Genomic DNA, 25,601 nt, shown 5'->3' on the forward strand with positions numbered 1-25,601 from the left:
GCTTATTCAGAGAAAGCATCAAGTAGTCTGAGGTTTAGAAGTGGTGTTTAAAAAAAGGGCGTTGCAAACCTGACTACAGACACAAATGTTGCCATGACACTCAATTTTTTTTTTTAATTGAAAACTTTCAGGCACTGAGCTGGGACCCAGGACATCTGAGTTAAATTCCTGGCTCTGTCCCAGGCAAGTCACTGAGGGTAAAATTTTCAAAAGCTTATAAATGAACTAAGGCTTGTCTCAGAGGTATTTAGGCACCTACCTCCCATTGAAGATCTGGGCCCTCCGTGGCAAAGTCACTTTTGAAAATGGGACTTAAGTTCCAAAGGCTACATCTACACCAGTCTGCAGTTCAGACTAGGGGTGTGTGAAGAGCAGTGTGCACTAAAATGCTGCTCTGTAACACCTCGATGTTGACACTGCAGGTGTGACCTAAAAGGTTCCTACTTTGCATCAGTGTAGCCTACTTTAATGCAAACCTCACTCCTTGATGAAACTAGCTCACTCAGAAGTAAGCAGAGAACATAGGGGAAAAATGAAGTAAAGCTAATCTTCTGAAAACTCAGCACTGTCTAGGAGGCCATGGGTGAGAAGCTCATGCAGATTCAGGCCCTCAGTCTTTCAGGTCTCATGATGTTTACAATGCTGTTAGTAACCTGGTAAGTAATATGTATTGGCCAAATCCTCAGTTATCACTTAGTTCCTTTCTCGGATAAATTCCCCCATTGACATCAGCTCTGGGGCCATTATTTTTGTCTTATCAGGGTGTCTTTAAATTCATGTTGCTTCCAATCTTCCATGCTAGGTAAAGTGTCTCCACTGGATTGGCCGTTGCCTTAAAAGGGAGCAGGTAGATCATTTGCTGAAAATGCTGATTAGATTTGCAATAATAACATGATCTTTATAGCTATGCTAAGCATTAAAAGATATTTCACAAATACTGTACTTGAGCAGAAAGCCTTTTAAAGTCCCCAGCCAAGCCATTTGCAATTAGAACATGGTAATGTGTGCTAATTTGGTATGTCAGCCAAGCTCACAAAAAAAATCTTTTTTTTTTTTTTGGTCCATTAACAAACCACGGTATCCCTAGGATCAAGTTCTCTTAATCTCCACAGTGCATATTCTGTGATATTATACTTAGAAATGGTGTGTGATGTAATTCCGTTCTAAAGGAAACAACAGGAGCTGCAGAGTCTGCTAATAACTAGCACCAATTTCGGGAGCCAACTATTTGATTGCTGTTGAAGGTAGAATTCAGAGAGCAATGTGACATACTTGGGTCTCAATGTTTCAAGTTGCAAGGGGCTCAAAATTCTCCTGCTCCTGTGTGTGTATGTATGGAAGCTATGCAAGAGCACGGATCAGATGAAAGGAGTTTGTACTAGTGGTCGAAAGTCTAGTAAGTCTCAAGATCTTGGATGTCTGCTCACTTACTCTCAAACACATGGTAAAATAGGTGCAGGGTAAGTGGAGAATGGTGTGGGGGGGAGATGCGGCCTAGTGGATAGAGCACTGGACTGGGACTCAGGAGATCTAGATTTATTTCCAGGCTCTGCCATTGTCTGCATGCATGACCTTGGGCACGTCACATCCCCTGACTGTGCCTCAGTTTCCTCATATGTATCATTATGGGGATAATAAGCTGTGAAGTGCTTTGAGATCTATGGATTAGCTAGTTATACTTAGTACTCCCTGAGGCCAGGAAGATGCCCTAGAAACTAGATCACCATATTTGGGGTCAGGAAGGCATTTCCCCTGAGTCATATTGGCAGAGACCAAGGGGTGGGGGGGTCACCTTCCTCTGCAGCATGGGGGCATGTGTCACTTTCAGGTTTAAACTAGTGTAAATGGTGGAGTCTCTGTAACTTGACATCTTTAAACCATGATTTGAGGACTTCAGTAACTCAGCCAGAGGTTATGGGTCTATTACAGGAGTGGGTGGATGAGGTTTTGTGGCCTGCAATGTGCATGGTTGGTCCTGCTTTGATCAGGAGGTTGGACTAGATGAACTCCTGGGGTCTCTTCCAACCCTAATCTTCTATGATCATGATGGTCCCTAAAGTCCATAAGATGAGCTTGCAAGCTCCTTTCTGGCCTAATCGCCTATGATGATTATGATATATTATCTGACAAGACATAAGCACACTCCTCACTTCATTCTCTCCCTCTGTCTGATCACTTATCAAACTGGGCTAATACTTAAGATACTCACTGGGATGTTGCTGGGAATGAGCGACAGGGGATGGATCACTTGATTACCTGTTCTGTTCATTCCCTCTGGGCACCTGTCACTGGCCACTGTTGGAAGACAGGATACTGGGCTAGATGGACCTTTGGTCTGACCCAGTAGGGCCATTCTTATGTTGTGAAGATACATTAGTTAATATCTATTCGCTAGTGCAAAGTGCTGCCTAAGTTCTAAGTATTCCCAGTAAACCTGCACATTAGTATTCCTCTGGCTAAAATGCTTTGCATCAGTCACTAACATACTACATCTTTTGTCAGCCAGGAAAATATGTACAGGCCCTTTTAACAGAGAAAAATACCAGAGACGCCATATGTGCATTACCAACAAAGTAAATGGGAGGTATACACCAAGGTAAGCATGGGGTATTCATACGTGTCTTCAATCAGGATTGAAAATACTATGTAGAGTAACTATCTTACAGCTCTGTTATACTTGTCTATACCACGTGGCCCAGATGCCTGGAACTGATCATAGATTGACTCTGAAGTATTGTTTGCTGTAAACAGCTCTACAACTTCCAAAACAAACCCACAAGGACAGAGAGCAAGGGAAGAGGTAACAGAAAACATACTCATTAGCTGTTTTTATGCTGAGAGTGGAGATTTCCTGGCCTGGTGTGACCAAAAAAAGAAACAACACCAAGATCAGCAGACAAGACAGGGGGGAATGCTTCACATAGAACATCAATCCAAGTTAGTGTTGAGATGACTCATAACACTGAGGTCTGAAGATTCAGGGAGAATGGTGACTGTGAAGGGCAAAGAGTAACCTAAATAGCCTTGAGTTCCATTTTTTTAACACAGCATGGCCCCAGCTCCTGGACCGCACCTGAGACTAACCTTGAAGTATACACTATGGGAGACTATTCTGCAACTTTGGAAACAAGCCGGCAAGGACAGAAAGCAAAGGATGGTGAAGAAACTGACGCATTCGCTTCCCCAAATGAAAGCTCTCCCCCACTACATTCAGTTAAAGATAAGTTCTCACTTTTGAACAAGAGATTTCAAGAGCAAGTACCTAGTGGGGGAGGGAAGGCTGTCAGCTCCATTAAGATATTGTTAGGCTGGGACTTGCTCTGTGAATTTATGGGAAGAGATGGAATAGAATGATTAAGGTCTTGTCTCGAGTACAAATGCTCTGCAGTGTACCTATATGAACAGAGCCCTTAGTGTAGATGGAGCATGTGCTGAGAGAGGGAGTTTTTCTGTCGGCATAGTAACACCACCTCCGCCGAACGAATTAGCCATGTGGCCAGAAGCACTATTCTGTTGGCAAAGCTGCAGCTACACTGGAGGTTTTGCTGGCATTTGTTAGCCTTAGGAGTGGCTTTTTTTCCACACCCTGACTGACAGCTTTGTAATGTGGACCTGGCCTTGTTAACCTTAGGCACACAGTCTGAAATGTGTGGTGTGCCAGTTCCTCTTGCTGCCTCATCTTACAGGTATCCCAGGTACTTTACATGCCCAATCAGCCCGAATCCCCCTTGTGAATACACTTGCTATTACCTGTGGAAGCACCATTCTCAAACACTATTGTAATGCATCACTCCTTAGCCAGTCCTCATACAGGGCGTTGTGGGAACCCTGGTGATACCTGAGGTTATGCCCTGATTCTGATCTGTTGCACTAGTATACATCTGGAATGACCCCAAACAGATCTGGAATCTGGCCATTAGACTGTCCTTCAGAGAAGACTGAAAGAGGGCAAGTATTGTCTGCTAAAATTGGTAAAGAAACAGGAAATTCACATTAAAAAGTGTGCATGATTTTTTTTCAAGAAAGCTGAAAAGTTTTGGGGGTTTCATCCTTCCGCCTATTTTTATTCCACTGAGAAGTGGAGAAAAAATAGTTTCCCTTATTTCCTGAAATCTGAAATGTTCATAGAAAAACAAGTGAATTGCAGCTCTATTATTAAAAAACAAAAAAAAAATTCAGAAAAAAGCCAGTTTTCAGAGAGAAAATGTTTCTCCAAACAAATTTAGAGCCATTCTAGCTCCTACATAAGGAGTTTTTACAAAAAGCTCATCTGTGGCCATTAGTGTAGCCACAACACTGCAGTAGGTACAAAAATAAGAAAATCAGAGTCAATATATAGTTATCTTCCCATTTGTGGTTCAGAAATATTAACTGAAGAGGGGCCCAGACTGCAAAATCAGAGCTGAACTTCCCTAATGATCAGGGTGTTAGATCCAGGGGTTTTGCTTGCAGCCTACCTCTCACATTAATATTACAGAGCAACTCTTCCCGATGGGGACCCTCTCTCACATTTTACAGTCCCTTCGTGCATATTGAAGTAGGTGGCTTCAAAGCAGAATCATCATCAAGACATCGTTGAATAGACCAGAAACCACAGCGGGTCACTGAACAGCACTTCCAACCATTCACTTAATTAAATGAGCATAGGTGTAGCTATTGCAAAATATATAAGTTCAGCTAGCTCAAGCTAAAATTCTAACCTAGAGCTGACCCTGATATTAACAGACCTCCTGATAAGTATATTTGGGCCCAGTCCTTTCTAATCATGCGACTTCAACCAGCCTTTTCACTGGAACCAGAATGTTGGCTTTATTGTTTTAATTCAACGCCAAACTTAAGAATCTCCAAGTCGCAGCGAGCAGGAGAAAGTGCAAGGTTTCCAGTTACATTTATTCAGCAAGGGAGAGGATTTTAAAGGGCCGCACTGGTTGGGTAGCTCATTTTTGAACGAATGGTGCTATACCCTGTCACCTGCTGAGTTAATAATCTGTAATTATAGTCATTATTCTGCTACAGTAGCCATGCCGTTGCCCAAATGTGTTTGAAGAGCGGTTTAACTGAAATGAACAAGAATACCCTGAATCTATGATACTGAATCATTTAATTTTCTGATTCTGGTAATTTACAGTGTTGCAAACACAGATAACTGCTCATTAAAGAGTAGTTAAAAAGGTAAGTGGAGTAAATAATTTACCTCATGCCACAGGAACAAACAGTTTGTAACCACACTGGGAGAATTCAGTCACACAATATGGGAATACTCCTCTTCTCCCTGAGCTGGAAATTGTCACACACTGAGCCCTTGTCTACACCAGCAAGTTTCGGCGCAGTAAAGCAGCTTTCTGCGGTGTAACTCCCGAGGTGAACACACTTCGTGCGCAGAAACTGCACAGTTGTAGCGCTGTAAAAAACCACCCCAACGAGAGGCGTCGAGCTTTCTGCGCCAGGGCTACAGCACTGCCATGCCAGTGTAGACACCCTGGTCGATTACAGCGCTGCAGTTAGCCTCTGGGAGGTGTCCCACCATGCCTGTTCTCGCCTCTCTGGTCATTGGTTTGAACTCTACTGCTCTGCCCTCAGGTGACCAACCGTCATCCCCACCCCTAAAATTCCTTTGCAATATTGACAGTCCCTTTCCTCTTTGCTCGGTGAAGTGTGCAGTGGTCTCAGCGCATCTTTCCAAGCGACCATGCCTGCTCCACGCACCAGGCGATCCCCCGCTTGGAGCAATGCCGAGCTGCTGGACCTCATCAGCATTTGAGGAGAGGAGGCTGTCCAGTCCCAGCTGCGCTTCAGCCATAGGATACCTATGGACAGATTTCACAATGCATGACAGAAAGGGGCCATGACCAGGACACATTGCAGTGCAGGGTCAAAGTGAAGGAGCTGCAGAGCACCTACCACAAGGTACAGGAGGCAAACCGCCGCTCCGGTGCTGCGCCCATGAGCTGCGGGTTCTACAAAGAGCTGGACGTGATACTCAGTGGTGGCCCCACCTCCACTGCAAAGGCCACTGTGGATACTTCGGTGGCTCGCGTGCCAGTCGAGAGTGGACCGAGCCAGGAGGAGGAAATCTTGGATGAGGAGGGGGACCTAGAGGCAGAGGATGACTCAGAGGTCAGAGATGCATGCAGCCCAGAGCTCTTCTCTACCCTGTAGGAGGCTAGCCAGTCACAGCTGTCAGATCTTGGCAAAGCACAAACAGGAGAGTGGCTTTGATTTGGGGAATCTCTGAAGCAAGTTGTGGGCAGGAGGGTTGGAGAAAGCAGGCTTGTGTCTGTATGATAAACGTACCACCACATGCCTAGTCTGAGCAGCAGAACAGAGTGACTCCCTCACTTCATGGGAATCTGCCTCAGATCTCCAGGAAACTCTCATGGAGATACCAGGCAATCTGCTGCCACAGTTCCTTGGCAGAGCTGCTTTGTTTCTTGCCCCATTAAGGGTAATTTTCCCATGCCACTCTGTCACTTTGGGTGGACCATTGCCGCACACAGGCGAGCCACATAAGGGCCAGGGCAGAAGCCGCAGTCTTGGAGAAGACCCTCCCTTCTTTCCCTGATCACCCTCAGCAGCAAGATCTTTCATAATGAACAAAGCCTTTGGAAAATATGGGGACAGGAATGATAAGGCCCCTCTACAGTGCTGGCTCTCTCCAAGAGCCACATGCCCAGTGTACAGAACGTTCCTGGAACACTGACTTCCCCTGCCCCTGTGGGTACTCACCATTTTGGGGGTCTTGTGGCTTGTGTGCTTGCCTGGGGTCAGCGAGTTAGTGACAGGTATGTGAATAGTGGCTGGATTTTTAAATCACTGGTCTGTTTGTTGCAGACACTAATGCTTCTGCAAAATGTTGCATTTTGGCTTCACAGATATGACCTTGGGAGCCCAGCCTCCCTCTTTGTTATCAATGGCTGTGCAGAATTAGAAAGCGGCCGAGAAGAACTAAAGAGGACTTTCTGTGTGAGGTCATGATGCACTGTGTGTCCGAAAAACAAGAATTGAAGGAGTGGCAGGACAGTAAGAAGAGGGACTGAAAGGAGAGCACAGCATGCCAGAACAAAGCCACGGACACGCTCCAGGCGATACTAGCACTGCAAACCAAGCAGCTCCATGCCCACCTTCCCCTGCATTCGCTGTTGCAAAACTCTTTCCCATACGCCCCCCAGACACTGCCAAGACACTCTTATCAACCTCCTGGCTGCAATCTGTACCCACGGCATTCCACTCCTCACAGTCCAGCCCTGCGGACTCCCAGTACCCACTGCGCTCAACACCCATCCCTCTGTAGTTTGGCCCTGGTTGAATATGATACTTGGACATACACAAATCTTTAACTGCCCCACGATGCCCACCTTTTCCTGGGACCCTCCCTTCCCCCATCCTCCCTCAGTGCTGATGAGGTTTGTTTGTTTGTTTTGTCTCTCTCCTCCGGTGGTTTTTTTTTTAATAAAAGAATTGTTTTGGTGTGAAAGCAATCTTTATTCCATTAATTAAAAGCAAACAGAGCCCTGCAAAGCAACAGGCAATTTTTCTACACCTTCATTGTGATTGGTGCAGCCAATGCACTATCACCACCTAGCATTACAAGCACTGTACTCCCGAGCATAGCAACAAATATTAGTGGCTTTCAGCTTCAAATTGCTGCCTCAAGGCATCCCTGATCCTTATGGCCCTGCACTGTACTCCTCTAATAGCCCTGGTCTCTGGCTGTTCAAATTCAGCCTCCAGGTGCTGAGACTCTGTGGTCCAGCCCTCAGTGACGCTTTCACCCTTCCCTTCACCAATATTATGGAGTGTACAGCATGTGGCTATAAGCATAGGAATATTATCATTGGTCAGGTCCAACCTCCCAGATAGGCAGCGCCAACAGGCCTTTAAGCAGCCAAAAGCACACTCAACAGCCATTCTGCACTTGCTCAGCCTGTTGAACTGCTCCTTCCTGTTGTCAAGGTGTATCGCTTCATAAGTCACAGCATTAAGGGGTAGGCGGGGTCTCCCAGGATCACAATGGGCATTTCGACTTCCCCTATGTCCAGGAAGAAAGTCCCTGCTTGCAGCTTCCTGAACAGGCCAGTGTTCCAAAAGATGCATGCGTCATGTACCTTTCTGGGCCAGCCTGCGTTAACGTCCGTGAAATGCCCACAGTGATCCACAAGCACCTGGAGAACCATTGAGAAATACCCCTGGAAATAAGGCCTCACCCGTGTCCGATTACTTATGTCAAGCCAGGCCTACAGAGAGGGGAGACACCGTTTGGGCGAAGAGAGAGCCCTGAAGGGTACACACCCTATGGTTCTGGCATGTCTTTATTCACCTAAGCCGTGTCTCACTGTCACTGCCACTCATGTCTGTGCTAGAAGGACACGCTGTGTATGTGCTCTACACATCACTGTAGGCTTAGACGTAGCCTTAGTCACTTGAGGCAGCTGTCTAAATGGAAGCTGCACTCTTTGGAAATCCTGGCCCATATTGTCATGATTTTTTTTAAAAAAATTCTGGGTGGGGTTTTCAAGAGCACTTGAAGTGACTTAGGAGCATAAGTCCCATTGGCTCCCATGGATTTTCAGTAGGACTTGCACTCCTAGGTCACTTAGGCCCAGGTCCTCAATGGTATTTAGGTGCCTAACTCCATAGGAGGTGCCTAAATGTCTTTGAGGTTCTGGGCCTCAGATCTTTTGTAAAGCCCTCCCTTTGGCTCATCCTATTGAGAAGGGAAACTTAGTTCTTTGGACTGGTGCTCCCTACACATGTGATAATTCCACAATATTTCTGCTCTAGTCAGACACTGGAGATGCATCACACCCAAATAAAGCCATTGTCTACAAAAGTAGTAGAAGCGTACAGCTCTTAATAATAAAATCCCTATAATTGCTAATGCTTTTATTTCATGAGCTAAACGTTCCAGTCTCCCCCTCCGATGGATATTTATCTTGGAGATCACAAGCTTTAGTCAGTTTTTCCCATGAGGCTCCTTTTCTTCCCATGCTCCTTTTCCCCGCCTCGTGATGACCACTGTATTTTAACAAACAGTAACTGAAAGAACTAGAGAGAGAATGATGCTGTGTACTCTACTTAATAAATGGAAATTTTGCAAGGGCATCAGAGGGTAGGGTTAGTTTTTTATTTCCAAATGATGTTGGATGAGAAGCAAGAAGATTAGTCTGTATGGGGCCACTTAATTCCCTTCCAAGGTCAAGCCCATGGCTTTCTGATGAGGAGATGGCTGGCTGAATAGCTCCATCAACTATTTGCTTTTGGTTTAGTGACATCTCAGTGTTATTTTCCTCTGTGTTCTCCGGTCATTTGATATTTATCATTCCACTGCTGCTATGGAGGTCACCCATGTAATTATACGAAAAGGAACATATCCATAGTTCATTGAACACTGTGTCATGCTCCGGCTTTTTATCTAGAATAATATTTCTTTGTGTTTTAAAAATAATTATTTCACACCCTCCATTTCAGTAGCACCAGCTCTCTTATTCCTCATAGCCCTGCTGCATTTGCTCATTTATCATCTGCATGGCTCCAGCTCAGAAGGGAAACACACACTTCCCTCAAGAATGTTTAAGTTCTTTATTTTAGAGCTTCATTCTTTTTCTGTCCAGTGGTTAGAGGCATCAGCATGGAAATAACTATTTTTGGGGTCTGTGTCCCACTCCACCACTGAGTCCTCATGGGACCTTGAGTAAGCCACTTAACTTCTGTGCCTCAATTTCCTCCTCTATAAAATATATAATCAGATAAAAAAGTGGGTGTCACCTTTACTTTTAAATTAGATTTTAGGCAGAGCCTCATCTGCTTTACCTCTCCGGTTAAGTCCAGTGTTGCCAACTCTTGCAATTTTATCCTGAGTCTTGTGATATTTGGAGTTTTTATTTAAAGCTCCAGCTCCTGGATTCATGGATTACATAAGAAGCTCAGCTTTATTTATTTATTTTTTGAAAAAGCATGTTTTTAGCCCTCGTGGTTGCAGGGAAAATCTGGAAAACCCTAAAAGCTCAAAAACCAGCTGACACACAAAAAAACCTCTCAAATGTATTTTTAATCTCATCATTTTAAAGCTAGTTTCATGATTTTTGCTCAGGGTTTGGTGCTGACAATTCTGAAATTTGTTTTCTAAGGCACTTTGTTGTTCAATTTTTGGAAGAAGAAATGTAAGGCAGGTAGCATATGATTTTAGCTAGCTGGTTTTTAATAAAAGTAGTTCATATGAAAAGGCTTTGCTGCTGTTCTGTGATTTGTGGCTAGAAGACCTTGGAGCTCTCCTCATGAGTCAACAGTATAGCACTGTTGCAAAAAAAAAAAAAAAAAAAGCAAACATCATTCTGGGATGTATTAGCAGGAGTGTTGACATGAGCAAGACATGAGAAGTAATTCTCCTGTTCTACTCCACGCTGATTGGAGTACTGTGTCCAGTTCTGGGCACCACATTTCAGGAAAGATGTGAACAAATTGGAGAAAGTCCAGAGAAGAGCAACAAAAATGATTAAAGATCTAGAAAACCTGATCTATGAAAGAAGATTGAAAAAACTGGGTTGTTTAGTCTGGAGAAGAGATGAGTGAGAGGGGACATGATAACAGTTTTCAAGTAAAGTTTTCATAAAAGGTTGTTACAAGGAGGAGGGAGAAAAATTGTTCTCCTTAACCTCTAAGGAGAGGAGTAGAAGCAATGGGCTTAAACTGCAGCAAGGGCAGTTTAGGTTGGACATTATAAAAACTTCCTAATTGTCAGGGTAGTTAAGCACTGGCATAATTGCCTATGGAGGTTGTGGAATCTCTGCCATTGGAGATTTTTAAGAGAAGGTCAGATGAACACCTGTGGGGGATGGTCTAGAGAATACTTAGTCCTGTCATGAATGCAGGGGACTAGATTAGATGACCTCTTGAGGTCCCTTCCAGTCCTACGATTCTATGATTCTATGCATGCTGGGATATTCAAGCAAGTCCAGTACCTAAATCCCAATCAGTGGGAATTGGGTGCTGAGCTCCCTTAAGCTCCTTTTGAAAATCTCATCGTAGCCCTTTGCCCTTTGCCAGGCCTTAGAAATACTGTCTACATGCTCTTCCTGTCTCTGAATTTGCTAACATCTCTCACGGAGGAGGGACGATGGGTTGAATGGCACTAATACAGTTTCATCTAAAATTCCACCGGCTTCTGGGTTTTCCTCCATTCAACATCAGTGAAAATTCATTGATAGGGAAACACAAATAAAACTTGACATAAATAAGCTAGGCAAAGAACCCCCAGTGATGTACTTCTAAAGTCTGGGGCATTGTCTTGTTCTAGCTGGCTACTTAAGAGGTAAAAGTCCATTGTAACAAACCAAGAGGTATTTACTGCCATATTCAGCCTGCTGAGTTTATATCAGGACTTAATAAAATCTTCCAGGCTCCCTAACCCCCCGAGTGCCTAGCATTGCCTGCAGAATGCTATGTTACTGTAACCAGTAAGCTTGTGTTTTAGCAGTTAGTGGTGCAAATAAGAAGGAAAAACAGTGAGGAAGATACACAGTTTCTTGCAGACACACAGTAAGGACTCTGTGTGTCTGCAAACTGCCAGAGCTAGGTGAGGATATTCCACTGGATGAGCCAGAATCATCCAGAAATTGGGTGTGGCAAACCCTAAACTTGCTCATGAGCTGTTTGAAGCTACTTGGATGATTTCCATTATGGGCAAGCAGCTTGGAAGGGCACACTCAGAGCCAATCTCTGATAGTGGAACCAATGGGAGCTCAAGAGGGTGGGGAAGAGTCGATAAAAGGGAGGAGTGGGAGTAAGACCAAAGAGCTCAGTGTGAAGATGACAAAAGTCTGCTCTAATGATTGTTTGCCAGGTGCTTACCACTTACCAGTTTGTGGGATTTAGACAGCAAGCTCCCTCACCCCACTGGAGATGACAAGGAGAAGGATTTTTTGCAGCTTGTCCTTGCAGACACTCAAGAGAAGTTTGAAGGAAACTGTAGGACTATCACTTGTTTCTCTGCTCGTGTGCTCTACAGAGCAGTTGGACACTATTCCACAGAGACTGGCAAGGGTAAATCCACCCAGAGAAGAGCCCTAGGGAAGTGCCTCTAAGTTTGTGCACATAATTATATTTTGTATTTGAACTTGTGATAGTAACAAGTACTAACTTGTGTCTTTAAAAAGAGTTGCTATTGACAATATTTACATTTGTTTCAAGGGTTATAAGTAAACATGAATACAGATAGGTAGGTAGGTAGGTACACACACAGAGATTAAATATATAGATTTAGAGTTTTTGTGTGGCTCTCTTATCAGCTTAAACTTGTGTTTGTGTGTGTGTGTGTAAAGTTTCAACTCTTGTGTGTACCCCAGCAGAACAATAAGCTGCGGTACAGAAAGGTGGTGCATATCTGACATAAATGCATCACCTTCCTCAAACCCGGATACATTATCACATGGGGACTCAGCGTGCCTTGGCCTGTGTTCCCTGTAAGCTGCGTGGCTGGGCCGCCGCCCAGGAGAGATTCAAGTGCTGCCCAGCAGATTAGCAGAGCATGCACATCCAGCAGCATGTGTTCAGGTGCCCCTCCCCCTGTTGCTTTGCAGCCATGTTGCTCTATCCTGCATCTGCTCCCAGGACCCTCCTGCTGGCTGTGCAGAGCGTGGGGGTGGGAGGAGGGTGCTGATGTCAGGGTATCCCCCTCCCCCCACCCCTGTACCCCATCTCTGTAGAACAGGGGAGAGGGGACAGCCTGGCTCAGGACTTGGAGCTGCTGAGGTCTGAACGGTGAGTGAATGAGTGCCTTTCTTAGAGAGACAGCGTACTGTTCTGAGGACAAGTATTTAAGAAAGCATACTATATTTAAAGGGGGGTCGGAGGCGGTTGGGTAGGCAGATCGTTGCTTCTTACATTGGCATCTAGCCAGGAGACTGGAATGAGGATTTTTGAGCACCAGAGCGGTCAGTAGCATCGTCTTCCATCTCTTCCAAAAAGCTGCATGTCCAAGACATTGATTCCAAACTGACTCAGACAGCAGTGCTTCCTACTAAAACATCCACAGGACTCCCAACACCACGTTGTTTTCTTTAGCGGTCACTTATCCAAGCACCAGCCAACCCTGACGCTGCTTATCTTGCGAAACATTACAACAGCACACTACTCTATGGATGCAGACAACATGTAATTGCTTTTCCAGTGCTAAATATATGCACCCCTCTCTGAGGTTGTTCATTAATGAAGATAAACAGAAGATGCTATACTCAGGGTGTATCTGCTGCTAACTCACCCTGTCTCTCCCATGCTCTCTTTATATAACTCTGCCTGCTTCGACCCTGTATTACTGCAAATTGCTGAGAGGTGGAAAAGAAGGCAAAACAAAGCCTGTGCTCAGAGAAGGAAGAAGGCTAATTTGGGGCTATGGATTAGGAGCCAATCCTGGATAAATAAACTTCCCTGAGCAGAGTGTGCTTGTAAGTACCACCTTATTATTCCAACTGAAAGTGAATGATAGAAAATATGATCTGAGTTATCTTATTAGCAGCAGAAAAATTTATAGAGTCATAGATTTTAAGGTGAGAAAAGGACCATTATGTCCAGCTAGTCTGACCTCCTGTATAACACAGGCTGTAGAATGTCACCAAGTGGTTCCTTCATCAAACCCCTTACATGTGACTGAGCCCGAGCATGTCTTTCGGAAAGGCCCCCACACGCATTAGAGCCAGCTGGCCAACAGAGACTCTTTCTTCTGCAGTGAAGTGGAGTTAAGGGACATGGAGAAGAAGAAGACCTCTCGTTGGGCTGTGACCAAATTTAGAGCCAAGAGGCCAGGATAATCAAACCGAGGGCCCAGGACTGGCAATCAGAAGAGCTGCCGTTTTCTATCCTGGCTTTGTGACCATGAGCAAGTCTCTTCACCTCTGTGTGCCTTTGTTTCCTCAACTATAAAATAGAGAGAATCAAGGTTTTATTTATTTATCCCCATTTTACAGGGCGGGAGACCGAGATGAAGTTGGGGCCTGTCTACACTACAGGACTGTAGCGTAGTTATAAGCTGCCAACCCACATGTTGTTCAGAGCCTATGGATAACACAGCTCCGAAGCATGTGTTTGTTCTGTGCTTAGTCCCTATCTAACGGTAGGGCTGGATGGCCTTTTCCCGCTGTGCTGTAGGGAGCAGGTATTTGTACTAGGGGTCTGAAGAGGCTCTCAAGAACTAATTTTTAAAAATAATTATCAATGAACTGGAAGAAAGTGTAAAATCACTACTGATAAAATTTGTGGGTGACAAAATACTGTCAGAGTGGCAAATAATGATGAGGCCCGGGCAGTCATACGCAGCGATCTGGATCACTTGGTAATCTGGACCATTCAAACAAAACAAGTTTTAACAGAGCCAACTGCAAGGTTCTATACCTAGCAACAAAGCAGGCTGGCCACACCTACATGATGGGGAACTGTATCCAGGAAATCAGTGACTCTGAGAAGGATTTAGGAGTCAGACTGGGAAAGCTGCTCAACATGAGCTTCCAGCGTGATGCTGTGGTGAACAGGACTAAAACCCTCATTAGACCTAAAAGCAGAGTAGTGAGTAGGGTAGGGAGGTGATACAGCATCAGGGAGGCAGAGATTGGAATCCTGCCTCCAATTCCGGGGTCCACATTTTTAAAAGGTGTTGAAAAATTGGAGATGGGGCAGCAAAAGGCATAAAACATAAAATGTTTGGATGGCTGGAGAAAAATGCTTTCTTGCAAGCTATTGAAAGAGCTCTGTCTGTTTAGCTTATAGAAAAGAAGGTTGAGAGGTGAACTTCTTCGAAGTGTTTTAAGTGCCTTCCTGGAGAGAGAAATCTGGGTATTAAAGGGCTCTTTAATCTCACAGAGAAAGGCGTAAAAAGACTAAGTGGCTGGAAGATGAAAACAGACAAATTCATATTAGAAATAAGGCACAAGTATTAATAGTGTGGATGATTCACCATTGGAACAAACTACCAAGGGACATAGTGGATTCTCCATCTCTTGATGTCTTCTAGTGAAGACTAGGGGCCTTTCTGGTACATGCTTTGGCCAAAAACTAGCTATTGTGCGATACAGGAGATGTGTGATATGCAGGGGGGCAGACTAGATGCTTCAGTGGTCCCTTCTGGCCTAAAGTCTACTAAATTTATGAAAAACTGAGTGTGGCTGAGAGAGCAGCCTCTGATGCTTAACTGTGTCGTCTGCTTGATCCCCAGACTCAATAGTCATTGAATGGGGTGATCAAGGGGAAGGTACTAAAATATTCAAAGAGGCTGGCCAGGAGCAGGACATCTGTCTTGCAGGGGAGGGGTGGGCGTGGCAGTGACATCACAAAGGCCTGTTGCAGGACCTCAGCCTATTGGGCAAAGGCAGTGGGGAGGCGGTGACCTCACAGAGAGACCCTGACATCAGCCAGGCCTGACAGATGTGCAGGGCAAGGGCAACCTCAGAGGTCCCTGTGGCTTTGCTGCAGCAAGTCTCCTTCTCAAGGTCTCTCCTTGAGGACGGAGAGAGAATTAGGACTCACGTATGTGAGCATGAGGAGGAACATCTTCGGCATTTTCTCCTTTCCTGTTATTGATTTTGCTAGAAAACGAAGGTCCTTTTTAGAAGGTAAGCGCCTCCGAGAGGTTTGGAACCTGTTCAGTCTGATCCACCTGCTGCTAGCTGAATTCTAGGTGCAGAAATCACTAGATTAAGATGGCAGGATTTTATTTCCAGCCTAAGATTTTGTCCCATTGAATCACTGGCTACATTGGGGTTTGTCCTTTTAGGTTTCCTCTTCCTCTTTCTCTCTCTGCTTTCTCTTCTTCGTGTGCTTCTTTGTCCCCGTTTCCCTGCTTCCCTCCCTCCACCAAGGAAGTCTGCGATATGTGTGTGGGGGGGGGGGGGAGGTTGCTCTCATTGTGGGAGGCCCTCACAAAGAGGTGGGGCTGGAATAGTGCTCTGAGAGGGATCCCCTGTGGTAGGGACCTGGGCCATCCTTTGGGACTTCTGGTGAGACCCCTCAGCCTCCCACCTCTAAGGGCCTCAGTGCTGATTGGCTGAGAAGGGGGCTATTGACAGGGAGGACTCAGATCCTTTTGTTCTCTTTTGAGACCAAGCAAATAAGGCATAACCGATCATGTAGTTGATTAATCTTGCTGCTTCCCTCCGATAATTGTCTCTGAGCTGTTCATGATTCTCTCTAATGTTCTAGTTCTTGTAAAATACTTCCTGAATAAGGACTATGAACAGTTTGGGCCTGAAGCTTATTTGAGAGCACTTTATTCGCACCAATTCGTGTACTCAAAGAGGTTGGCCAGGGGCAGGATGTCAGCCTTGCAGGGGAGGGGTGGGCGTGGCAGTGACATCACAAAGGCCTGTTGCAGGATCTCAGCCTATTGGGCAAAGGCGGTGGGGAGGCGGTGACCTCACAGAGAGACCCTGACATCAGCCAGGCCGGACAGATGTGCAGGGCAAGGGCAATCTCAGAGGTCCCTGTGGCTTTGCTGCAGCAAGTCTCCTTCTCAAGGTCTCTCCTTGAGGACGGAGAGAGAATTAGGACTCACTTCAAGCTTAGGCTCAAATAAATTGGTTAGTCTCTAAGGTGCCACAAGTCCTCCTTTTCTTTTTGCGGATACAGACTAACACGGCTGCTACTCTGAAACCTGTCAGAGCAGCAGTGACTCACTCAGTGTCACACAGTAGGTCGGTCGGTGTCACAGCTGCGAATATCACCCAGGTCTTCTAAGGGCTCGGCCATTGCTTTACCCACTAGACCATGCTGCTTTTCTAGTCAGACCTTTTTGCTTGCAATGAAATTAATCAGGTTGCTTAATTTCACAACAAGAAAAGGGCTGACATGCTAAACTAGTCCCAGGCAGGGTCCCTTACTCATCTGTAGTACATTATTCCTGTGTATTTTCACTGGTATTATTATCTGCCTCCATAATTGAAATGGCTCTCTGGAGAAGTTGCTCTGGGTGCTGATAGCTTCATGATTAATTGCAGTAGCAGCTTAGTCTCTGTTGTGTACAATGGCAGGGAAGGTTTGCTCTACTTTTTTTTCCCTTCTGCCTGACTCCTCCATTGCTTCCGTGGAAATCTGCCCATCATGTCATGCAACCAGCAAGGAAACTCCGGGTAACTGAATTTCCAACTCACCTGTGGCAGAAAATTCATCAGTGCAGTCTATAATAGGCTGGTTTTCTTTTTAATGCAGTAAATATCCACCCAGAGACCTGCTGTGCATGCCGAACCCTGAGATATGTAAGGAAAAGTAGGAGGGAGCCTGTGAGAAGCAGCCAATCCGGGCCCAGTAGGCCCATATAAGAAGAGCTGCAGGGCAGAGCAGGGTCAGTGGCTGCTGGGAGGTTGAGGAGAGAAGACTGTGTGCCCAGTAGGCTGCAGCCCTGTAGTACCTTGGACAAAAGAGTGCAAGCAGGGACCCGGGCAGTAGAGAAGGAGATCCAGGACTGAGTTAGGGTGCTGTGGCCGTGAGGAAGTGGCTCAGGAAGTGCAGCCATAGTCAAAGCACAGGAACGCAGTAGGTGACTGCGGTTCAGAGGGTCCCTGAGCAGGCCTGGGTTCCCTCCCCTCCAGCCACTGGGTAGTGGCTAAGGGCATGGGAGACACCAAGCAGACAGCAGGGTTAGGAAAGACTGTGATTCCCTGGAAGGAGAAGACTTAAGTGACCTGGCTGGATTGCCAAGCCACGAGGAGAGAACTGAAAATCCTGGAGAGAACAGAGCAGCAGATTGAGTCAAGATAGGGGAAAGCAAATGCGAAAGGAAGGAGAGCCTCTACCCTGAGCTAATCCCCAACGTGGTGAGGAAAAGGTGCCAGTCAGCAGTGGGTGGTGTGCCCCATGACAGGTTGCTTTTGAGGTCTTCAGATTTACAGTATGGGAAGTCTATGAAACAACCTGAAGAGAGAATCATCATAAGAATTAATAATCCTTTCCACTTGTAGAGCACCTTCCCTCAGCGGGTACCAAAGTGCTTTGGGACCATCAAGAAGTTAAGCTTTGCAGCACCCCATGAGAGGCAGGTCTGTGTTGCTCCAGTTTTACAGCGAACATGAGACACTGGGCGGTGACATGGCAGCAGATCAGTGGCAGAATTCTGAAGAGAATCCGGGTATCCTGACTCCCCGTTCCCCACCCTCATGTCTAAGTCCCGGGGGATGTTTTCTCCTTCACAGGACAACAGATCAAGCCATTAATACCATGGGGTAAAGGTGAAGAGAAAAGTACAGTCATTCCCCCAAGAGTCAAGCTGAAGTGTCTCTGCTCCTCTGGCAACAGGAGATGAGATCAGAAAAACAGAAGCCTGAACTCAGATCTTGGCTAAATTAAAGGAGGAAAAGAAGGTCTAAAAAGAGGCAAATGAAGCAGTCAACCCACATCCTTCCTTCATCGAGGGGAGGTACTCGGCCACTTCTCAACCCCTTTCCCCCCTCCCCGTATCTGAAGAGCAGAAGGGAGATACCAGGCCTGCTTCAGGAGAAGGGTCTTTAAGTTACTGCGTTTGCTTAAAGGCTGACAGGGAGTTTTCAGGTGTGCTTGGATCCTAAATGGTGAGCAAACTTTGGAGAGCTGAAGTCATCGATCTGAGTCCACGAAAGCCAGAGGTGACCCGGATGAAGAGGGAAGACTCCAAACAGCTGTATCTCCACATGAAATGGCTCAAAGGAAACATCATCATTGCATTCACGGTGGGGTGGCCCAGCTGAACTTCAGGAACATAGTTGGAGTCCAGTGTTAAGCAGCTTTCCACTGGAATGACTGAAGAATAGAAGCTACCAAGAGGAAGCCAAGGTCCACTGAAAAGGATGAATCTTGTAGCGATTTATATGCTATGGCAAATGCCCTTATAGGCTAGGAGGGTATGAAGTTTGAGCCAGGCCATACAAATCCCCTCTAGATGGAAAGCTTTAGCACAGCCTTTGAGAGAATTAGACTCAATAGGGTGTATCCAGCAAGCAAAATACAAGTAGTACTTTTTCCTAGCTCCATGAGCCAATAGCTCCCTGATCAAGGCTGGCTCCAAGCAGGTGCCTGGGGCGGCAAATGTAAGGGGGCTGCAGGACGTCGGGCTTTGGGGCGGCAATCTGCCCTCGGCGGCAGCGGGAATTCCTCTTCTTCAGTCGCCGGCGGCAATTCGGCGGCCGCACCATCACTCCGCCTCCGTGTTCGGCGGCAAGGTTTGGTTTTGGTTTGGTTTTTTTGCCACTTCGGGCGGCAAAAACGCTGGAGCCAGCCCTGTCCCTGATCCTTTGCCATCTTATAAATAGAGGGAAATGAAATCAATTTAATCCAAGCCCAGTGTGTATTGGATCATAACCTATCTAAAGCACCCCCAAAAGCCCAAGAATAAATCAGCAAGGAAAGAAATCACCTCCTGCCCTGCACCGTCTGCTACGTCTTCCAGCTCTTTGGAGCACAGTATTTTCTCTCTCTCTCTCTCTCTCTTTGGATCTGTTTGTTCATTTCAATTTTTACATGCAACCAAATTACACTAAAGCCTGGTCTTGTCCCCCAGTAACCTTTAGCAATAAACAACGGGTGCCGGGGTAAGCATGAAAGGAATAGCGTAGCTGGATTGGAAGGAAGTTGATTGAAAGGCTCCTGCAAAGCTGATCAGAAAATGGATTGTGTAATTGTGTGCTGCTCGGTGGAGCCATTGAAAAAGTGGGAAGATGAATAATATTAGAGACAGCGTTTTTTTGTATTGGCCAAAATCTTCAAACTGTGAGTGGCCTAAGTTAGGCCTCTAAAATCCATGTCTGGGTGTTTAACTAAGTGGCCTGATTTTCAGTGGTGCTGAGCTTCAGTGGGAGCTGCCACCTCTTAAATTGAGGCTCAGGGAAGCCTAAAGTCTTGACACCCGAATCCACATGTAGGTAGTATGACAAAGTCAGGCTGACGGCTGCAAGAGGGTGGGCCTGTTGAGTACCAGGAAGTGGGTGGGCGCAAGCCTGCCCACAGCTAAAGGCCCCTCCCCTAGCCTAAGGGGAGAAGATACTGAGCTCGGGACACTCGAGTATGGGGGACAATAAAGGAAAAAACAAGGACAAGTGTGGGGGTCAAAGGGTCAAAATTAGGGAACCTGAAGGGGACACCTAGCAGAGAACCCCGGACAGCGCCCACTGCTCCTCAAAGGCGTCAAGGGAGCCAGCAGACGTGGCCCAGAGGAACTCTGCCCAGATATATGAACGGAGAGAGGAACGGAAATAGGCCCCACAGTGGCAGAGCACCCCCTCCACCAACATCCTCTCCCTGGTGTTATAGATAGCCACTTTGGCCATCGCTGGGAGGAGATTGATGGGGGGGTGTCTTGCGACTTTGTGGGGCCACAGATGGGGTGTGCATAGATGAGAGACGGTGGTGGGAAAAGTGCAGCCAGAACTGTACGAGTAGTTTCAGGAGGAGCCGGAAAAGGGGCTGCAACCCGGCTCACTCAAGATAAATGTGCGCCAGGGTCTCCCTCATGCCGCACAAGGAAAGGCATTGGCCCATGAGACCAAGGTGGAATGCAGACTGGCCCACCGGGGTCCTCACCTTCAACAGATGGCAACAGGTCCCGCTGCTTAGTGTCAAGGTGGGACACGAGGGCTGCAAGAGGGTGGGGGAAGGCAGGTGTGTTAGGCCTAGAATGATAAAGGCCCTTTTCCCTACAAGCTGAGAAGGGGTTACCTCAGGTCAAGTAGGGACACCTGAGTCCAATTAAGGGCCACCTGAGACCATTTAAAACCCCTCCTCTAGAAAGAGAGGAGAGACAAGCTGCTGCAAGGCTGCTCTTCTCCCTATAGGGGACACAACTAAAACTGAGTGCTGGTTTAGGGGAAGGACTGACACCCTGGGGCCAACAAGAGGACAACAGCTCCGCAAAGAGGTGGCAGGGAAAGGTAACCCACTTTGTACATTTGTTTGGTGGAGGAGCACTCCTTGGGCCTGCCCCGTGGCCTACCTCAAAAATACCCACAAGTAAACCCAGAGGGAGAAGACAAACACTGTCGATGGGGGGGGGGGGGGGGCTGATTTGCCCCAGACCTCATCACCACCAAAGGGGGAAGTGCTAAGTCTGGCGAGAGGGAGGAGGTGCCTTGCCACAATAGTTAACCATGCAGCCTGATTCTTACCACTTTGCCTGGGCAGTTCCTACTGAGGGCTTGTACACACTAGCGCTTACTTTGGTATAACATAAGTCGCTCAGAGGTGTGGAAAAGCCACTTCCCTAGCCGATGTAATTTACACCAGCCGAAGCGCTGGTGTGGACAGCATCATGTGAGCGGGAGAAGCCCTGACACTGAGCGCTTCTGAAAATACAAATACCAAACCATGGATTTAGATGCCTGCGTTTGGCCCTCCCACAATTGGCCACAATTACTCTCCCTGTGTACAAGATCTCATTTATTTTTAGAAAATATGGTGAAGACACAAACTGCGATTCACTGCGCTCTACAAAACTTTGTGTTCATTCAAAATGCCTTCATGCCCCCCAGGTGGACAGCGGTAGGATGACCAGACAGGAAATGTGAAAAATTGGGACACTTTTTTTCAGGGGAGAGGGGTACAGTTGCCCATATAAGACAAAGTCCCTAATATTGGGACAGCTGATCACCCTAGGACAGTGGGGTTTTGTACATTCCCCCTATTTTATGAATCCTGCATTTCACAAACATTTTGGTTCTCCATCCCTGTATGTTGTTTTTCCCAGAACTGCTGCAGCTTTGTTTCCACAGCTGGCGGGGCTTGGGGCTAGCAATCGGCATAACATAGGGGTTGCCATGCCAGGTCAGACCTAAGATTCGTGTGGTCCAGTGTGTTGTAATGAGTTGTACCAGGTGCTTCAGAGGAAGGTGTCAGACCCCATGGTAGACAGAGATGGGATAATCTGCCCCCTATGTAAAGTCTCATCCTGATCTCTAATAGCTAGAGATTGGATAAAGCCCTAAAACATGAATTTGAACAGCCCTTCCACAAAACGTTGTTATCATTACGATAACTTTGGGAATTCTTGACATCCACATAAACGTCCAATATCTTTTCTGAATCTTGGCCATCTGCCTATCTTGCTGCCTGGTGAAGTCCTCAGTGGAGGGAGTTGCCCCGAAACTTTAGACCAGGGACTTACCTCTGGCTTCTAACTTGGGTTAGATCCAACACTTCAGGGCATGGGTCCAGTTCTGGTGCCCTGAATCAGAACACCCATGAGGAAGATCAGTTGGGGGTCTATCTCTAAATCTGTCTCCAATATGTACATCATACACACGTGCATATAGTATATAAGGTCTGTATTCGTAATTGGTCTCCTCCTCATTTACATGAAGGCCTCTTTACACCACTTTGGCAGCGTAAAGGGGCTTTAAAGCAGGCAGAAATGTAATTTACATCCATTCTGAGGCCAGAGTGGTGTAATGTGGCCTAAAGGTAAAGGAGAACTCAGGCCAATGTGCAATATGGTATGTGCTAATGTTAGAATATATTCTCTAATTCAGAATAGCTACTGATCAGCAGCATAACCAAAGTGCACAGGAAATCCTGGTGTTCAACAGCGTGTTAAAGAAAACCCAGGAGCAACAATAAACAGCGAAAGCAAAGTGATGTACTGCAGGAGCTGAGTAGCATCGTATTTCCATACTGGGAAGACATCTTAAAACAGAGAATGTGGGACAAGATATCAGTGCAGTCACCAGAGCTATCAAGGTCAGTGTAAGTGGGCTGCATTTGATAAAGGGATGCTACCAAAAGCCCCATTCAATGTGGGAATGCTTCACTGGCTGTTCTCTTTGAGCTTGAATGAAGGCAAAATTACTGTTAATTAATGCTTCACATTGCAGTTAAATCAGCCTTTGCCATGGCAAATAGAGATACGCAAGCCGCCAATTATCTGTGAAAGTAAACTGTCTGTGGATAATTGCAAATGCCCCTTTAACATGGGATTGAAGATCTGTCTTCTGAGTGTGTGCCTTATTAACGTATTTGCCCCATGCCTAATCCACCCCATGGATCAAGGTCAGTGACTTCAGTAAGTTACACCAGCAGTGTATATGGCCCAATGCATTGTGGAGGTTCTGCTGTTACACAACACAGACCCTCAACATCAGCAACTCTATGGTCGCTGTGAATGTTTACATACATGGGATCAGGAGAAAGGGTTTCTGGTTTAGGCTACATCTACACTCCACACCACTGTCAGCGGCATGTAGGGTACATGTAGCTACACACTGCAGGGAAAAGCAGGCTGTGTCCACACTGCTGTGTGTGGCTGTGTGCCAGTGAAAGGCTCAGGAAGTGAGAAGACAGCAGGGAAATGCTCTGGCACCAGGGAGGCAGCGGGACGCAACACGGCTCAAAATAGCAAGAGTAGAGAGCCATTTAGGGTGTGTACTCCGGTTTATACCCCTCCCCTTCCAGTGTGTCTTTGCTCTATTAATCTAAGCCAGGCCTTATGGTCTACACTGTTATTTATACCTGTGCTGGGGGGCAGCTATACATGTCAAAGAGGCATGCAGCAGTGTAGACATACTCTTCATCAAGCAAATCGACATTCAGATCCTTGTTAGTCTCCTAAAGCTGGGTGACATTTTTCAGCCAAAACTGTTTTTCAGTGAAAAACCCAGATGCTGCAATTCTGAAATGGTTTGCGAATTTGTCAGTTTTGCTGAAATGTCTGGGGTAAGAAGAAAATCTGAATTTAAATATTTCGAGTCTTTTTGGGTGGCAATTCATTTTTCATTTCAACCTGCCCTTATATTTTATTTTTAAAAAATCAAAAATATGTAAAAATGGCCAAAATTGAAATGAAATGTTTTGATTTTGCCGTAAGAAGACTTTTCATTCAACCAGCAGTGACATTTTTCTTTCAACTCTTCAATGTGCCAGAAATTTTGAAAAAAATGAGTTTGGTTCGATCCAAAACAATTCGTTTGATTATTTTTTGGAATTGCTGCTGACCCCCATAAAATCTGTTATTCACACAGCTCCATTCCTGCTTCCTGACTCGGTTAGCAGGCAGCTACAGTGGGGCTGAAAATGGCTTCACTAAAGCAGTGTACTGTGGTGAATTTGGCCAGAGTTTCCAGATTCAATAATAACGATACAATGAACTAATGACATAGGACACTTCTCTCCCTGACTCAGCTCCATTCACATTACATGGCCAATCTACTTAAGTGCAACATGACACCAAGTGATCGAGCATACCAGATGCTAGAATGTAATGCTGACCCGTATTCCTGAGGAGAATCAGAGATCTTAGAGTCCTTAAGGGAATTGTGTATATTACCGTCGTGTGGGTCTTACAAGCACTTACTGAACACGCTATTTAACACACACCATCTTTCAGCTGGGTTTTGTTGACCCAGGCAAGTCTTGCTACGGCTAAAAGTTTTGACATCATGCTCCTTGAATTCTGCCCGTCATGTAATTAATCCCGCCGAGACAAGAATAAAACGTGCAACTGCCTACAGAGCAGTCAGATGAAGCGGCTGCCCAAGGAATCTTACAAGTACCAAACTCTGTCCTCTTCCTACTCCTCTCCCCCGTTGATTTGGGTATCTCTCTTACTTTTGCCCCTTATTCTGTTTAAATCTACGTAACGTTGTCCTTGGGAAAAGAACACAGAAAGCCAGTACATCAGATTAAAGGAATGGATCATCATCTGTGTTGTGCTGTATTTCCAATGTTTTGTCCTACTCGAAGCACCTAGCCATTCAAAAGGTGGGAGGACATTAACAGGACTCAAAAGTAGCTGAGGACTAAGAAGACCCCTGTAAAAATAACTATTGAGAGAAAGCAGGGGAGAGAATGCTTGCAAGATGTGAACAGGCACAAATAGGCCAGTGTGTGTGATTTGCATCTTAGGGTATTAATTTAATTAGCTCAGAAAATTACTCTGAACCAGTGGTTCAATTATTTATGAAACGGGATGGACATCTAGAGCAGTACCAGGTGAAAGGAGAAAAGCAAAGGGGGGGCTGATCTTCCCTAAAGGAAAAAAGGGCTCTCCTGGCAATTACTGCCCCGGGAGTCTGATTTCTGTCCCCAGAGAAATAATGGGACTAATATGAAGGTAGAAAATAGCTTGTCTCTGGTTGTGTCTGGCCCTTACATGGCTGTGAAGTGGGGCAGGAAGGCACATGGAGCCTCCCCCACATCCCACCCTAGTGTGGCAGGTATAAAATTGCAGGCACTGCTCACTCCATATTTCCCCCATGGTGCCTCAAAGGGGTTAAAATGGAGTAGGAAGTAGATGTGTTTGTGAAGGGATCGGTGCACAGGGAGGGGTAAGCTAATTCCCATAAAGGCATGGGGCAGTCTGTCATTCCCCTTGCACAGGGAGATCGGGAAGGTATTGTGCCTCTCTTAGGAAGAAAGCCTCGTGGTGCTCCCTGTCACTCAACTCAGGACAAAACCATGTCTTAAAGGCACAATCCAGCCCCAGATATTTAGGATTTGATCCTACAACCCCTGCTCACATGAGTGCTCCCATGGGTTGAGTCACACAAGTGAAGCCCTAGCCTTTGACTTGAGAGACCTGGATTTAATTCCCTGCTCTGCCATGGACTTCCTTTGAACTTGGGCAAGTCACTTCCACTGTGCCTCAGTTTCCCATCTGTCAATGGGGATAA

The 25,601-nt window shown here is 46.1% G+C and overlaps 1 long non-coding RNA gene across 1 annotated transcript in view; it reads left to right on the forward strand.

Moving 5' to 3' along the window:
• Positions 1-7,432, forward strand: part of LOC141994346 (uncharacterized) — a 34,149-nt gene extending 26,717 nt beyond the window's left edge. The window contains exons 3-4 of the long non-coding RNA XR_012641104.1: positions 2,503-2,596; positions 6,873-7,432. This is a non-coding gene — a long non-coding RNA (uncharacterized LOC141994346). The remainder of the gene's footprint in view (positions 1-2,502; positions 2,597-6,872) is intronic.
• The last annotated feature ends 18,169 nt before the right edge of the window (positions 7,433-25,601 follow it).

Source organism: Natator depressus, chromosome 10, assembly GCF_965152275.1.
Source record: "Natator depressus isolate rNatDep1 chromosome 10, rNatDep2.hap1, whole genome shotgun sequence".
Lineage (NCBI taxonomy): Eukaryota > Metazoa > Chordata > Testudines > Cheloniidae > Natator > Natator depressus.